The sequence below is a fragment of the Tachypleus tridentatus genome, unplaced genomic scaffold (genome assembly GCF_004210375.1).
Source record: "Tachypleus tridentatus isolate NWPU-2018 unplaced genomic scaffold, ASM421037v1 Hic_cluster_2, whole genome shotgun sequence".
Lineage (NCBI taxonomy): Eukaryota > Metazoa > Arthropoda > Merostomata > Xiphosura > Limulidae > Tachypleus > Tachypleus tridentatus.
Genome location: NW_027467782.1, coordinates 11,963,992 through 11,981,387, shown reverse-complemented (window position 1 = coordinate 11,981,387; position 17,396 = coordinate 11,963,992). Strand labels below are relative to the sequence as shown.

The window sequence follows — 17,396 nt, the reverse complement described above, 5'->3', positions numbered from 1 at the left end:
TTACTACTGATCCACCAGTAATGGGTGTGAAAGATGTCTTGTTTGTTTTTTCAAAGACAGTGGTTAAAATGATGTTCAACATAAAGCAGTGATTAGATAATTATCCATTAAATAACGTGTCTTAAAACATCGATAAATGAAGGTTTAATATCTCCTAATTAATGATATTTACGGTGTTTTAAGTTTGTTTTGTTTTTGACTCAACACAATAAATGCATATTTGTGTATGTTTTCAATCTATATTTATAATGACAAAATTCATGTTTGTTTGCACTCTTAACTTCTCAAAGTAGCCTACTGAGCCAATGCCAACCAAAATTTGTATGTCAACATTATGATATGACGGATTAGAACACTCTATTGGTTGTTTTCTTTCCTTAGTTTATTTCTTTCTTGTTTTTATTTATTCTGATAATGTAGTTTGTCATAAAGATTATTTTATAGGAACATTTATGTATATATACATGTGTTTATATTGCAGAGCCTAAAGCTGATATAACAGCCGTTTGGATATTATTTTACTTCCATAAAAGATAAGGTAATTAATTCGCCTTGCTCTAAGTAATAAAGTGACCCACAGTAGTTCAGGTGACGATGTGTAGAACTGGTGTTTTGTGGTATTCATTCTGTTATCTCTCAAACTAGTTGTACTTAATACATTGGAGACGTGTTTAGCAAGATATGGAATAGGGTGACGATGTGTATAACTGGAGTTTTGTGGTATTCATTCTGTTATCGCTCAAACTAGTTGTACTTAATACATTGGAGACGTGTTTGGCAAGAGATGGAATAGGGTGAAAACACATCTCTCAACACTTTTATCACTCCACTTTCAGTTTCTTTCAAATGTAAAATGAATTTCAAAGACTGTCCAGTACATTCCAAATTACAGACAGAATCAATCACCTTCACTTGTACAAACTGACAGAACTGGTCTGTGTTGGCAAGCTATTTGTCTTGCATGTGATTATATCACTAACTTATCAAATCTCTCCAGTTCTACCTTTCATGTAAAAGGCCAATTTAAATCAGAGTGCATTACTTATTTATTTGCTTTGCTAGATGTAAACATCTCTGACTTGTACACAATGACACCCTTAAACCCTAAGATCCCAAACACCTCAACTTTCCAAATCACAATGGCATTGGTGACATGAGTGTACTGGTATTATGACATGATCCCCACAAAAAAAGTATCATTGCAAAATCCAAAAACATAAACTTATATTTAACTAAATTTTTGCACCACATGGAAGTAATAAATGTTTTTTAAAGTGATTATTATCTTCCTTGTATTTCACTCCTGTTACCATGACATCATATACATGTATTCCCTGATGAATATTCTTTTTATTAAAAAATCCGTTTTCAACTTATGGAAAAATGTTATTTACAGAGTTGTGAGAGCATCATACAGTTTTTTATATTTTTTTTTTCGTTTGTGTATGTTATAAATGAAACTAGTGATAAACTGTCAATGACATATATAATAGTTCTTATTTTCTTTATACAAAGAGACAAAGAAAGATAAAAGCTGTTGCACATCAATTGAAAGCACAAAAGATGTTTGTTCTGAGATTTTTTTTCAAATAATTTATGAACAAACTTATATAAATTAGTGACAGGTTATGATAACTCTGGAATTAGTGTATCCAGTGTAGTTAAACTGAATGAACAATTATCAGTGTTCGATTTTACTTCTTACAGTAGAGTTACCCTGGATGTAATAATGTCTCCATTAATAAATAATATGAAACTGAAAAGTCCCCTTATTGATATAATGCTAATCATAGTACAATATATATGCACCACTTACATATTAGATTTGTTTCTTTTTTATATAACTTCTGTTTGTGTATGTATGTGGTTTATTAAGAAATTCCAACTTTTAGTAACATGTGCACTGTTGTAACAAGGAAAATATATAGAGGATAATGTAATTTAAAATAATGTCTTCATCACTAATTGATTCATTGTTGTTGTGATATAATGCAGTTTGCAACTTAATTATTCATATATGTTTATGTGAAATTTAGTAGTACAGTGACATTTAAAAAAATAATTTATATGATCCACGTGAATTAACATGCAAAGTCCATCCAATTTATAAGATTTAAATTGGAAAACGTTTTGCAAAGTATACTGATGTTTTTTTTAAACTATTGTCATACAACAATTGCTTCCACAAATTCTAAATAAACTTTATCATGAACCTAATTTTGTTGGTGAACAATGAAATATTAGATATAACTGCATGTGTGTGAAAGTCAGCACCTGTGTGTGTAATCTTATAGAAGAAAGTACATTTGTTTTTATTCATGACATTTACTTTTCTCATAACGTTTTCAAATACATTTGGGAACGCAAACTCATCCACATAAGAAAAAGCCTCCAATTAAGACAAATAATATTTATGTTTTAAAATTTCTCAGATAATCTTTTCAGGTAAAATTAAGAGCATGGTCATTTCTACACATAACCAGAAAAAAATTGTTTCCATAAAACTAAAATGCAGAGATTATACAATTAATCTGAGAGTTACCAATGGGGTTCATCAAATCCATTAGTTGCAAAAAGTTGGGTACACTATAAACCAAACATCTGAGTAAACTGAGGGTTCAGTACATTATAAACAAAAATTTAGAGTATAAAGAGGGTTGAGTACACTTTACTAAGATAATTCTGAATAATTACTTCAAGAAATGTTGCAATAACCATAGCAGATATAAATAGCAGTTGAAAGGCATGTAAGTGAAGGACATTTATAACTTGTTTGGCGTCATAGGAACAATAATGCTACCAAAATATGGTCACATTTAGAAAGATTATTTAACACCCCTTTTCTACACAAAATTTTGACATTGTAAAACAAAGGAATACATGTACAGATCAACTTGGAACGTCAAAACCATCCAAAAAAGAGACCTGAAAAAAGTCATACCCCTCACCCATGGTACAGAACGTGCAGTATCTTGCAACAGATGAGAAAACATCAACATGGATGTCAGTCAGTAACAAAATGCATCTTCATCATCATGTAACATAATAAAGAGTATGCCCATCTCAAAAAATGCCAGAAGTCACATTTGAAAAGGTACCACTATTTTATTTTATTACAAACAACCTCAATTATAACCTGTTGCGAAACTCAACGGTAATATCAATGACACTTAATACTAATAATTAACACCAGAAAACACTTAATATTAATCAATAATTAGACATAACACTACACAACAGTAATTAATAATGACTAAATTATACTCATTAAATCAAAATGTTCGTGTAAAACGACGCCATGGATCCACTGAAAATGAAGAATCAAGTTTGCCAAATCTGAATAATGAATATACTCGTATAGTTCAGAGTTGTTAGCCAAAATTAATGTGTAATCTGAGGTTTGCGTATTCGAATTCCCGTGACACCATACATGCTCGCCCTTTCAGCCATGGGGAAATTATAATGTGATGGTCGATCCCATTATCCATTGGTAAAAGAGTTGCCCAAGAGATGGCAGTGGGTGGTGATGACTAGCTGTCTTCCCTCTCGTCTTACACTGCTAAATTAGGGACGGCTAGCACAGATAGCCCTCGAGTAGCTTTGTGCGAAATTCCAAAAACCAAACCAAACCATTTTCAGCAAACATTCTCGTGAAGAGATTCTTTTGAGATTCAAAAACACCCTTTCATGGATTCAAATTTCTCAGAACGGAACTTTCCTGAAAAGTTCAAATATGTTGACAGATGTTTTGTTTCATAGTGACGTCGAAGAGTGTACTCTTTCAAAACGGCAACACTTTTGGTGGATATCACACAAGTAGCTTTCTGGTTTTTGTTTCCACAAAGTACTTTTCTCCCCATTCTTCATTGAAAGCACGACACTCAAAGTCCACTTTTCTTCTTTTAAAAGCAGCCACAACGATGGATGAAAAAAACAACAACACAGGATCTGAAAATAAAAAACACAGAGCGCTGTGAGAAAAGTATTGTACTGGTCCAAGAACGCACAAACCAAATTTATTGAAACGTACGTTTGCCACGATACTTACCTAAGAACGAGTTACGAATAAGAGATATGAGCTTGCTGAAGCGGTTAACCCTCGGCTGCTGAATTTACAAGACGAGTCGATGGGACGAGGGTTAAGTCTGTTCTTGTTTTCGAAATCCTAATGCTCTCATAGATACATGCCTCGATATGAATAAACGGACAGCAAGGACGAAAGAAGAATTTTCCTATTGGTTAAATATGTGCGTAACAGCCTTGTTTCTTTTTATCATAACGTCTTGTGTTTGCGAGCTTGAAGCGACAATCGGTGTGATTTATTTTGTTATGACAGTCGGACATTTGATGAAATGCCACATTTTATTTCCAAGCGGCTAGCTGCTAGCGGGCCAGACAAAATTACCTCGAGAGCCGTAGTTTGGTGACCCTTGGTATAGCTTGTTGACCAAACACATTAGTAGGTAAGGATGTTAGTGACAGAACAAGTTTAACTGTACAGCGTATTAACCAGACACAGTAGAATGTAAGGATAATGGTACAGCTGCGTGAATAGACACAACATCATATAAGAATGTTGTACAGTAAGAACAATTTTGTACAACTGAAGTAGATGTCAGTTGTTTTTGAAAGTTCTTTTTTGTTTATAAAAAAGATTAAAGATAAGTAAGAGGCCTTTTTTTTTGTTCTTTAAAATCTATAGCTTGCTGTAGTTGTAATGACTAACACATCTATAAAAAGTATTTATTTCGTATAACATTGAGTATTATTTCAAATATAGCAGTGGCAGTGTTTTTTAGTGTAAGATACCAGCTTTATTAACATTCACAATATTTACACATATGGTTTACTGTTGTTCTAGAAGTCTTTCATGTAAGCTCATCATATGACATGTGATGATTAGAGATATTCAAGACCTCTGTTTTGTTTTTCTGCAATTTTTTTTTTTAATTTTCTGTCAACATAAATTTATGAAATGCAATCCCATTGTTGCTTGGCTAGTCTGAGGTACGATGAAAGCAAGAATTTTAAGTGTGTTACGTTAATGCTGTTTTATTATTTGATGTATTGTAATCTGTTACAGCTGTCATGAACTTGCAGATCAAATTCCGATGTTCTATCTGGCATATTCACAAATCCACTACTTAATGCCATCATGTGTCTAACCTCTTGTTGGTTCTTTGACATCAGTAACCAGGTCCTCACTACTTTACTCCAGGTGATTTAATATTGTTGGTTCTGTTTCTCGATTTGCATTTCAATTGCTTTTTATGACAAGTTGGCTCAATATTAGCAGCAAGGTTTCTTTGCGAATCAATTGAAAACCAAACTAATACAGTAATGTACTGGAAACTTTTCTACAATGATATTTAAAACTAGATGTGTTTAAAACTGACAAGCTATAAACGAAAGCAATCAGAAGTTTTGTTTATCAGTAGAACTTGACTGTAGAATAACATTGGTAATTAAACAACAATGTTGAACCAGGCGTTAGAAGATGTTTGATATAGACGAGTTACACGGATTGTATACAAAGTTATAAATACCAAAGAAAATAAACCTAGTTTACCTTATTTTATGCACGTGTTATTAATATTTGAAATGATTTTGATTTATTTTAAATAGGTAGCTTAAAACACAAAGTATCAGCCTTTAATAAAATATAAAAACTGTGTTTATTTGATTGTTATGAAAGCTATAAATGGATAGTCGTGTTTAATACCTCACGAGTATCGAAACCTGGTTTTCAGTGTCATGAAACTGAACACTTACTACTGATCCACCAGTAATGGGTGTGAAAGATGTCTTGTTTGTTTTTTCACAGACAGTGGTTAAAATGATGTTCAACATAAAGCAGTGATTAGATAATTATCCATTAAATAACGTGTCTTAAAACATCGATAAATGAAGGTTTAATATCTCCTAATTAATGATATTTACGGTGTTTTAAGTTTGTTTTGTTTTTGACTCAACACAATAAATGCATATTTGTGTATGTTTTCAATCTATATTTATAATGACAAAATTCATGTTTGTTTGCACTCTTAACTTCTCAAAGTAGCCTACTGAGCCAATGCCAACCAAAATTTGTATGTCAACATTATGATATGACGGATTAGAACACTCTATTGGTTGTTTTCTTTCCTTAGTTTATTTCTTTCTTGTTTTTATTTATTCTGATAATGTAGTTTGTCATAAAGATTATTTTATAGGAACATTTATGTATATATACATGTGTTTATATTGCAGAGCCTAAAGCTGATATAACAGCCGTTTGGATATTATTTTACTTCCATAAAGATAAGGTAATTAATTCGCCTTGCTCTAAGTAATAAAGTGACCCACAGTAGTTCAGGTGACGATGTGTAGAACTGGTGTTTTGTGGTATTCATTCTGTTATCTCTCAAACTAGTTGTACTTAATACATTGGAGACGTGTTTAGCAAGATATGGAATAGGGTGACGATGTCTATAACTGGAGTTTTGTGGTATTCATTCTGTTATCGCTCAAACTAGTTGTACTTAATACATTGGAGACGTGTTTGGCAAGAGATGGAATAGGGTGGGCGATGTGGGCTACCTGCCTCCACTCTAGCCTGTCTCTTCACATTTGGCGCAGATAGTATTGATGTGGCTTTTTGAGAAATCCAACGAGTAAACGACAAGCAAGGTGGCATATTTTAAATGTGTTAATTACTTGAGTTTAGGTGAACAGAGTGTACCTCAACCACTTCTGACAACTTTCTTTTATATATTTTGTTACATTTGATTGTTTTGACTATCAGAAGTAGGTTCAGAAAGGATAGAAAAGGACCGTGTGATTTTTTTGTGTTTTAAGGGAATTATATATTTTGTTTTATATAATAAAAAAGTTCTAGGTTTTGTTTATTTGAAGTTAAGCACAAAGCTTAATAGGCTAATAATATAAGAGTATAATAGGGTATCCGTGCTCTGCCCACCACTTGTATCTAAACCCGGTTTCTGGCGTTGAAAATTCGCAGCCATATCTTTGTGCCACTAGGAGCCAAGAGAACTTTCAAGAGACACTATGGTTTTAATAGAAAATCCATACCTCGCACCAGAAACATATAAATGTTTGACTTTTTTTCTCTAAATATTATTTTGTTTCTTTGTTTGGAAATTCTCATAAAGTTACAAAAAGGATATCGGTACATAGTTGCCATTATTGTCGAACCAATAGACTCTAGGCTTACTTGTTTCTTTTGTTACTCTTTTAATACATCGATGGTCCCCGAAGCATTTTTGTAACAATTCTATTGAGCAAATGCACTTTTTCGTTTTAAGTACTCTGAAGATATTTTTTCATAAACCATAGCACAAATAAAACATTTTTATGTTAAAGTTAAACATAAATGCACGTTTCTTACAGATTAAACCCATTAATAAACCAGTGTGTGATTTACTTATGTTTTGCATGAATAACAAAGAAAGTATTGTTATACGTGTAAAATTTAGAATGTTGGCTTATTCTTGGACTTCTTAGTGCTAAACAATTGTCTAGCTGTGCTCTGTTACTTTATAAAAGTGAATTAATTCCATTATTCGGACAAAGGCTCAAACAAATATTTGGTAACAACGGAAGATTCTGCTGAACTGCTCTCTCTCTGGTGAATAGTCTAAAATTAGAAGCAAACCCTAGTTAAGTCTTAACTGGCCATTGACGAGGATATTTAACTATATGTAACGAAGGGTCCTTTTTATTTTAAGAGGAATTTCTTTCTGAGATATATTTTTTCAATATCCATCACATATTTTTAAACTTAACTAATCCATTATTTATTGAAATTTCAATATTAAATGTATTAAAATGCTTTTGTTTTTGCTATACACTTTCATCCAAACTGCTACGTTAGCGCCATCTCTTGCACCAAAATTAATATGAGCATATCTTAATCTTGAAAAAGATTTCCTTTACATTAAAATCTAAAGTTAATAGCAACAATATTTGATGGAATAAGGCACGCGTGAGCAATGTCAAAATTTCTACAAACGCGTGTGATTCTTATAAAAAGCTGAGAGACGAAAAACAGAATATTGTCGGTGATATACAATCAGTATTCTATAGGCCTAAGAAGCTTTTACGTCTTTCTTGATGATGAGAAACCCACTTGAAATAAAACATGTATCTCAAAACAACTGGTATTGGTATTAACACTTTTATTGATAAGTAGAGAATAATTTCTAGTAATCGGAAAACTACAGAATAGGATTAGGAACCTTAATTGTTTTCGAGAGTACCAACCGTTCAACTTCAGACGTTATTATTTCTACAGGGACATTAAATATCTTCGACGAAAGAAATGAATTATTAAGGGTATGAGACCAGTTAAAAAAGACGGCGTAAGATTAAGCGAGGTTAAACAGTATCAACTCAGAATAAACGTTTTCGGCGTGGACTTGGATCGTCGATAAAATATTATGTTTTAAACTAGATATACGACTCAGTATTGTCTTATAAGTTTGTAATACTGTCGTACATAAATCATCATTTGTAATAACTGTTAGTAATAACCGTAATTATAAATTGTATAATTTTGGTGTTTGTATATTAAAATATATTTAGATAAAGAAAAGAAAAATGGAAATTGTGTGTATCAATCTTGTTGACAAATAACAAAGTTAATACATATTAACTACTAATTCCAAATCGAACTTTCTGTTACTTGAGATAGTAATACGAAACGTACATGATAATAAGTCGGAGAGGTAGGTTGGTTGATTTGGCGTTTTAAGGCGTAAAGCAGCTATGCTATCTGCGACAAACAACCTGTAGGAAAACTGAAAATAAAATTGTTAAAATTCGTAAAACGGAATCATGTTAAACAAAACAAGGCCTAATTTTTGAATTAAAAACTTAAATAGTATTAAATCCATTTTTAAATTTAGTTTACAGCAGAAAGAGGGAAAATAAAGTAATACAAACTTTAAAAGACTGTAACATGCCTCCCAGTGGCTCAGCGGTATATCTACGGACTTACAACGCTAAAAACCAGGTTTCGATATCCGTGGTGGGCAGAGTACAGATAGCCCATTGTGTAGCTTTGTGCTTAATTCAAAATAACAACTCTATAGCATAATTTTAATTATTATAACTCGCCAGGATAACTAACGGATAGGTTCAAGCATCAGTTTTAGTCATCTGAAGTTGGCTTTTCCAGTCCTGGTTTCGAGTAATTGGCGTCACGGCCATTTTCTAATTTTGTATCGAACTAGTTTTACTTTAAATCGTAAAAAGACATCATGTTAAAAAAAACAGTCTAATTTGTGAATACTTAAATAGCGTTAAAAAGGCCAATGACCTGAAAAACACTAAAAACATTTGTAAGGTGGACAGTGTCATCATTGCCAATGACACCTTTCAGTATCAGGAATAAACCTTGGGACAAAATATGTCTTCAAATGGTGCCGTCGTTGACAAATCGGAGAGTTGTCCGAAATAAAATTGTAGTACGTAACAGTACAAACTTTTGTTTTCAATTTACAAACCTCTTGAAGAGGCCTCATAATCACATATATTACATACAAAACAAATACAAAAATCAAATACACAGTAATAAACAATTGAATGCACCTGATACTATCTGTAATTGCTCATATTAAAGGACACACAATAATGTAACGTTATGAACAAGGACGAACAAGTTTAGAATAAAATTAAAAGAAAGAATTGACATCATTATGAATAACATATCTGGAATAATCAAAACTTATTTTCTTTCTTAACTGACTTTTAGAAAATGACAACAGATTTAAATGGATATTTTTGGCTAAACAAATTTTCCTAACAGTCATAATACAATATTTAAATAATGTAATAAAAACTTACACTGCAGGCTGTCATCTTTTCTTAATCCTTCTGGGAAGCCTTGTACAAGAATTCGTCGTTTCTGATTCATTGGTACTGATTTTTGTATGATAAAGGAAATAACGTCGAATACTAATATCCATAAGGGTTGAACCATTGGACACAGGCAATATAAATGTCTCACTGTTTCAGTTTCTTTTCCACAAAGTGTACATAAGCCAGTATCATGTTTTTCATATGAACAAGTTTATTGTTCGTCATTAAAGCATTGTGATAAAATAAATAATCTACATCAACAAAACAAGCCTTTGAATAGGTGATAAGTATGTTTATGTATTTTTCCAGTTAGTATCTCTTAAAATATCTTTCCATACAGTAATTTCTTCAGTAGCGGGGATGGAGTTCCGGTACATTAACTTAATCAGTTTTTAACAGGAAGATCATTTAAGTGGATAACATTTTCGCCATCTGAATCACACATCTCAAAAATAAACTTTGTTGTACCTGTAATTGTGTGAATCTCTCTTTCAACCAAGTCTTTCCATTCTTCTGGAATAGCATCATATAACTTTTTGTAATACTGTCTGACTTGAACAAGTATCACACTTTCAGATACATCCTGACAATAGTTTTAAGGGAAGCCATCGAGGGACAAATTCGTAAGTGAAGTTCCTTAAGCGAATTAGTCCCGCGCTAATAAATTTTTTATTATAGAATGTGCTTAATCTCATAGTGGGAACAAAAAACATTGAGAAACAGTGGTTGCCGTTTATTCATAACGAGGCACGTATCTTTGAAAGCATTAGGATTTCGAAAACAAGAACAGACTTAACCCTCGTCCTATCGACTTATCTTGTAAATTCAGCGGCCTTGGGTTACCGCTTCAGCAAGCTCATTTTTCTTAGTATTCGGGTTATGAGCTTTTCGTAACTCGTTCTTAGGTAAGTGTCGTGGCAAACGTACGTTTCAATATATTTTGTTTGTACGTTCTTGGACCAGTACAATACTTTTCTCACAATGATCTGTGTTTTTCATTTTCAGACCCTGTTTTTTTTTTCATGACTGCTTTTAAAAGAAGAAAAGTGGACTTTGAGTGTCATGCTTTCAATGATGAATGGGGAGAAAAGCACTTCTTTGTGGAAACAAGAAAACAGAAAGCTACTTGTGTGATATGCACAGAAAGTGTTGCCATTTTAAAAGAGTATAGTCTTCGGCGTCACTATGAAACAAAACATCGATCAACATATTTGAAAAGTACAGTAAATTTCCATTCTGAGACATCTGAATCCATGAAACGTGTTTTTTGAATCTCGAAAGACTCTCCTCACGAGAAAGTTTGCTGAAAATAAATCTGTCACTCGTACAAGTTACAAAATAGTGCATAGAATGGCAGAGCGAGGAAAACCTTTACTGACGGCAACTTCATCAAAAGTGTATGACGGAAGCAGCAAATGAGCTGTGTCCTGAAAAGACAATTTGCCTTTCAGCAACTTCAGTTGTACGGAGAGCAGAAGAACTTGGAGAGAACATCGCATTACAGATACGCCAAAAAAGCAAGAAACTCCCTATGGTATTCTCTGACACAGGATGAGTCTACTGATCTCTCGAGTATGTTACAACTTCTCGTGTTCATTCGTGGAGTTAATTTGGACTTTCAAATCACGAAAGAGTTGGCATCAGTTTGCAGCATGCACGGAAGAACAACTGAGAAGACATTTTCATAAAAGCATAAAACTTTGTAAGACTATAACCTTTAGTGAAATCAGCTTAGAGGTGTAACAGTTGTTGAAGGAAAAAAACATGGCTGGAGAAAAGAAGGGTCTGGTGGGACTGATCAGGAAACAGCTGGAAGATCTTCAACTCCAAAGCGCTCTGTTCATACACTGCATCATACATCAGCAAGCACTCTGTGGAAAAGACTTAGATATTTCTTGCATACTGAAACCAGTCATTTCTGCAGTGAACTGCATTCGGAGTCATGCACTTAATCATCGCCAGTTCAAGGCCTTTCCGTGAATAGCCTTATCACACGGCAGTGAGGTGGCTCAGCTGCGGTGAAGTCTTGTCTCGTTTTTATAAGCTGAGAAGAGGAATATATATATTTCTTATCGAGAAATATAGAACCGATCCACTTCTGTCGGATCCAACTTGGTTGTCAATTTTGGTGACATCACATCCCACATGAATGAATTGAACTTGAAACTTCAGGGGGGAGAATAACTTTGTCTGTGATCTCTATAGAATCATTAAAGGATTTCGGAGAAAGCTGTCATTGTTTGAAGCACATTTGGAAGGAGAAAACCTCTCTCATTTTCAGTGTTTCAATGAGTTTCATGCTGGAATCACAGAAGATGTCAACCTGAAGTTTCAGAAAAAGATTATTGGTGATTTAAATAAGCATTTTTAGAGAGATTTTCGGATCTCGACAGAATCGAAAGTGACATTCTCCTTTTTCAGAATCCTTTTGATTGTGTCATTGATGACGTGCCAGTGGAACTTCAGCTGGAGGTCATCGATTTGCAAGGAAATGACTTGTTGAAAGCAAAACACAGAGAGAGAGAACTTACTGAATTTTACAGCTGGATACCTGATGATGATTTTCCAAAGCTGAAGCAGTTCGCATCTGGTATGGCATCAGTGTTCGGAACAACTTATGTCTGCGAACAAGCATTTTAAAAAATGAAGTATGTGAAGTCGGTACGTCGATCAAGGTTGACTGATGAACATTTGAGAGCAATTCTAATGATTGGATGCAGCAATTAAAAACCGAATATTGAAGATATTTCGAAAGCTAAACGCCAATTTCATAAATTTCACTAACATTTTTGCGGCTTAGTGAAATTCAGATTTGTACTCACTAAGTGCAATGTGACAATTGTTTTTGCTAATGTCACCTTCTTTGATAACCTTTCGGTAAATAAAAATGTTGGTTGTGTTTCTGTTTGTTTTTTTATTATATGTGTGTATTGCATGCTACTCCCACGTGGCTAATGTGGCATCCTAAACTTAGTGTTAAGTCTTTTACAGAGAGGTTTCGTTCTAGCTTATGAATGTTGAACATAATGATCATGCGGCCCGCGTTTCTCATTCCCCGAGTAATCTGGTCCCCTGTGAAAGAAGTTTGGAGACCCTGTTCCAAGTAATAGACCTACTTAGGATCACACTGAGCGTCTCTCGACAAGTAATTGTTCTCCCTACGAAGGTAACTTTGACTTTAGTTTGTTTTTGTTTTTGAATTTCGCACAAGGCTACTCGAGGGCTATCTGTCCCAGCCGTCCCTAATTTAGCAGTGTAAGAGTAGAGGGAAGGCAGCTAGCCATCACCACCCACCGCCAACTCTTTTACCAACGAGTAGTGGGATTGACAGTCACATTATAACGCCCCCACGGTTGAAAGGGCGAGCATATTTGGCGCGACCGGGATGCGAACCCGCGACCCTCAGATTACGACTCGCACGCCTTAACACGCTTGGCCATGTCGGGCCTATAAGTAAAAGATAAAACTATCTTACGACCTACTCCACTAATATGATAATTAATATCACTAATATCTAAACCTCTGCGAATAAAAATCACAACACCTTTTCTATGTAATTCACTATGGTCAGAGATAATATCCCCTCCCCAATGTGAGTTAACTTGATCAAAAAAAGTATCATACCAAAATGTTTCCTGTAAACAAATAATATCATATTTTCTCTTTTTAAGAAAGGTTAAAACGTTTTCTAGCTTAAACATATCAGATAACCCGTTAACATTAACAGTGCATAATTTTAACTGGAAAATTACATTGTGTTAATAATATCTTTCTGATTATGTTTCCAGCTATTCTTGAGACGAACCTGTTTTATTTTGTATTTTCTTGTGGACATTTTCCTCAGTTGATAGCCTATTTCTTGTTGCATTCGCGTAGTTCATAACATTATCTTCTGATTCTGTAACAGTGGCGGGAACACTCTCCAACGGTTTTTCTTGTCTCGTGTTCTCAACATACGATTGTACGTTGGTAACTTGAGTGATTAAAACAGGCGAGTCCACTTCTACTCCGGACGCAAAGGGGGTGTCGGTGAAATCAGGAAGCTTTTCTTTTTTCGATATTAGTAAGTTGATTATTATCGTTAGTGCAATCTCGCGAAAAATGTCTGACCTCTCCACATTTCTGATATTTACGTTTAGGACACCTGCTGTACAAATGATCATCGGCCATACATCTATTAGACACTTTTACCTGATCATTGTGTTTTATCTGATAGAATGCAGCCTTTTTAACTGGATCTATAAGCCTTATTTGATAACCTACGGTGGTGAAGAGAAACAGTAGTTTCTGACCGCCCCTGGTTATTTTCGTTCGACCAGAACGAAATAATAATTTAACCAAAATTCCTATCTAGATCTGTCTGTCTACCGTAGAGATGATACACCTGTTGGTAACTGAATGCGTACTTACCTGTATAGATACCATTAATACGTTTCCACACAATCGGGCGTTTTAAAGTGCAACCTTGTTCGATTAATTTGTCCTTAATATGATTTTCCTTTATGTATTCTTGTACTTGAAAGAATGAAACAGTTACAACTGTGTTAGCAACACCAAGTACTTCTCAAATCTGACCGTTAATAAAAACATAATCATCATCAGTGTAAACTCTGGCATTGGTTAATTCTTGTTGCTCTGTCTACGTTACATTATGTTTTCGTATATATATTATTGTTTCGTTTCAAAATGTTCCTTATGAGTTTCTCGTTAACTAATAAGGCTTGTTTCTGTCTTGCAACGTCACGGAAATTCGAAAAAGAACAATAATTCGAATAGTGAGAAAAGTTTAAACCTCAAAAGTGTAAACACAGAAATTATCGATATTAAATTAAGTGGAAGTAAACACGAAACAAACAAATCTTATAAATACTTCTTAATAAAGAAGGTAAAAACAAAATGATTTGTATGTTACAATCTCTAGAAGGAATTAGCCGGTAAAAATATACCTTAAATTTTAAAAGTAAGCAGTTGCTGCCTTGGGTTCAAGTAAAAATGCCTGATATAACTAAATTAATGTAATATAACCTTCTCATCGTAATCTTCCCATAATCTCGACAAACGTTTACAGTTTTTTCCATTATATACAAAATAGTTATTATTTAAAGAATACGTATATATATAAAAGACCATGCAACGTTTCGACTTTATACTTGGGTCGTCATGATCCTTTCAGTTTTTTCTTTGGTGAAATTGAAATTAAGACGTTTGCTCAAAGTCTTAATTACTTTGAGGCGAAAGGTACCAGCAGTTTAGGCAACAATGTAAGTATAGTTATTGACATATGCATATCACACCTGTTTCTGTAAAATTTTTCGTGTGCACTTATATGTACCACTTCATTCCTTTATCAATAATATTAGCATGATATCCACAGAAGCAGTTAAACTTCAAAACTATTCCAAACACGAATCATGAAGTTATCAAGTTACCAGAGAAATTAACATTTATTAATTTAATTATTGTGGTGATACCTCATAATTTATATATATATATAAATGTAAATCTCACAAATGTTTTCCTAGCTTACATAGGACTATAGTGCAACAACAAACACTGGGCATGAGAGGTTTCGCTTCTTAATATTATGGACAAAAGACATTAGATGTATAAAAACTGTTTATGTATATCTAAAGAGACGAAGAGGAGTCACTGAGCGTTAATTTCCTCTCCTCCTGTCGTTTCCCATATTGTTAAAGTTGTAGATAATCTTTGGATTGTGATAAGGAGAATTAACTACTTAAATTATTTAAATACTTCTTCAAGACCCTGGTGTGTCTATTAGACGTACTTGTGTGGTTTATTGAATTCTATAAAAACTATTAAATATAATGGTTATGTTGTAAATAATTACTTTCTGTAAGATATTTAACTTAAGCAAACATTCTACCTTAATTTTATACCAACGTATATATGTGATATTAACATGAATTCTTAACTATGAAATTTTCAAAACATTCCACTGTAATTATTTTAAGACACAGTTAAATATGCTTGTTTTTGTTGTAGGTTTAAAATACTGATTTTATTTATTCCTAAATCGTTTTAAAACGTTCCGATTATTGTATATTTTTAAAACTACAAATTTTGTTTTTGTTTTGATTCGAAAAACAAAGTACACAGTTTGCCTCTGCACTGTGCCATTTGGGACATACAGGGTTTTAAGAAAGGAAAGGCCTTGATGGCAATATGAAACTTCGTTTGTTCGAAAGTGAAATGACTTATCTAACCATACATTATCTTGTTCCATAAAATAATATCTATTCTCTTATCATAATTCAGCCTCGTAATTCAAATAACATACAAAATGATAAATCATTCTTTTCAAAATTAAAAAAGTTCTATAGTTGCTACAGAAATTGTTCACAAACATCTTTTCTTCTAATATCGTATCATCGAGTTGAGCTTGTACTTCTCAGTTTATACCTAAAATCATATCCTTACTGAAATAAATCCCTCTATGATTTAAACAGTTAGAAAGTATGGAAAACTTACATGACGCGTTTTCATCAGTAAACTATGGCATTGGGAAGGTAAGTAGTGGCAATGGTATACATCACGGCAACCGAGATTGGGAAAGAGCGATTGGCTAAAATCAAATAAAACGCGTTTTACTCAAGTTAGAAGAGCAAATTGTTTCTATTTTATTTTAAATTATTGTGCTTTTCCTGCTTTATGGCTAAGGGTGCCATATAACACTCATATAAATAAATATATTCATAACCTTCACTAATTGCGTTGGAACTGTAGTTTAAAACTAAAATAAAAATTCATAACTTTCATTTAGATGTACAAAATGGAATAAATTAAAAAGATGTTGATTGATATTAATATGAAGTTTTAATGTTTGGAAATACAAATGAATGTTTATTTTCCACATTATTTTAATTCAGTGGTACAATTTTCCCCTCGAGGCTGTTTATGGTTGTTAGGGCGTGAAATAAATATATATTCATTTCTTACCTTAAATCATACCTTATTTGGCATGCAGTGCATACAGACATAGTACCTTATCATTACCACTGTAACTTTCACCCAGCATATATTACAAGAACATAGGTTTGCGACTTGTATCAAATCTTAAATATATTAACGGCAATAGAATGATGAAAGGTGTGAACTTTGCTGTCAATACACATTTTCATTCAATATGTGTCACTTACTGTAGAACGTATAGCCTCTCCATTCGGTCACGTGCTTTGAGGAAATGTTGGTAATTTTCTCGTTTTTATGGACCTAAGACTGGGTCAATTTTATACGTCATTTTCACTTGCAACTCTCTACGTTTCAGCCGTGGATTCTCGAAACTGAGAAAAGATGATCGGATATATAGACTGTTACCATGATTTTAAAATAAAAAGCCTTTGTTTAAGGGTATTTAAACAACTAAGATTAAAAATAATTTTCTATCACTCAAGGCAATTTCAATATCCAAAATTTATTCTTGTTAGCTTGGTACATTCCAAATGTTTAATTAAATGTCACCAAGAATTTATGGTAGAGATAAATAGTAAACATATTCAAAACAGGATATAAAT

At 33.2% G+C, this 17,396-nt stretch overlaps 1 long non-coding RNA gene across 2 annotated transcripts in view; it reads right to left on the bottom strand.

Annotated features, from left to right (window-relative positions):
- LOC143243422 (uncharacterized) overlaps positions 1–17,196 on the bottom strand; it is a 57,888-nt gene extending 40,692 nt beyond the window's left edge. Inside the window, exons 1-2 of one of the 2 annotated variants that reach the window (XR_013024527.1) lie at positions 17,022–17,196; positions 16,354–16,447 (exon numbers count right to left, since the gene is read on the bottom strand). This is a non-coding gene — a long non-coding RNA (uncharacterized LOC143243422). The remainder of the gene's footprint in view (positions 1–16,353; positions 16,448–17,021) is intronic. The other variant, XR_013024551.1, reaches the window with a different exon arrangement.
- Positions 17,197–17,396: the final 200 nt, after the last annotated feature.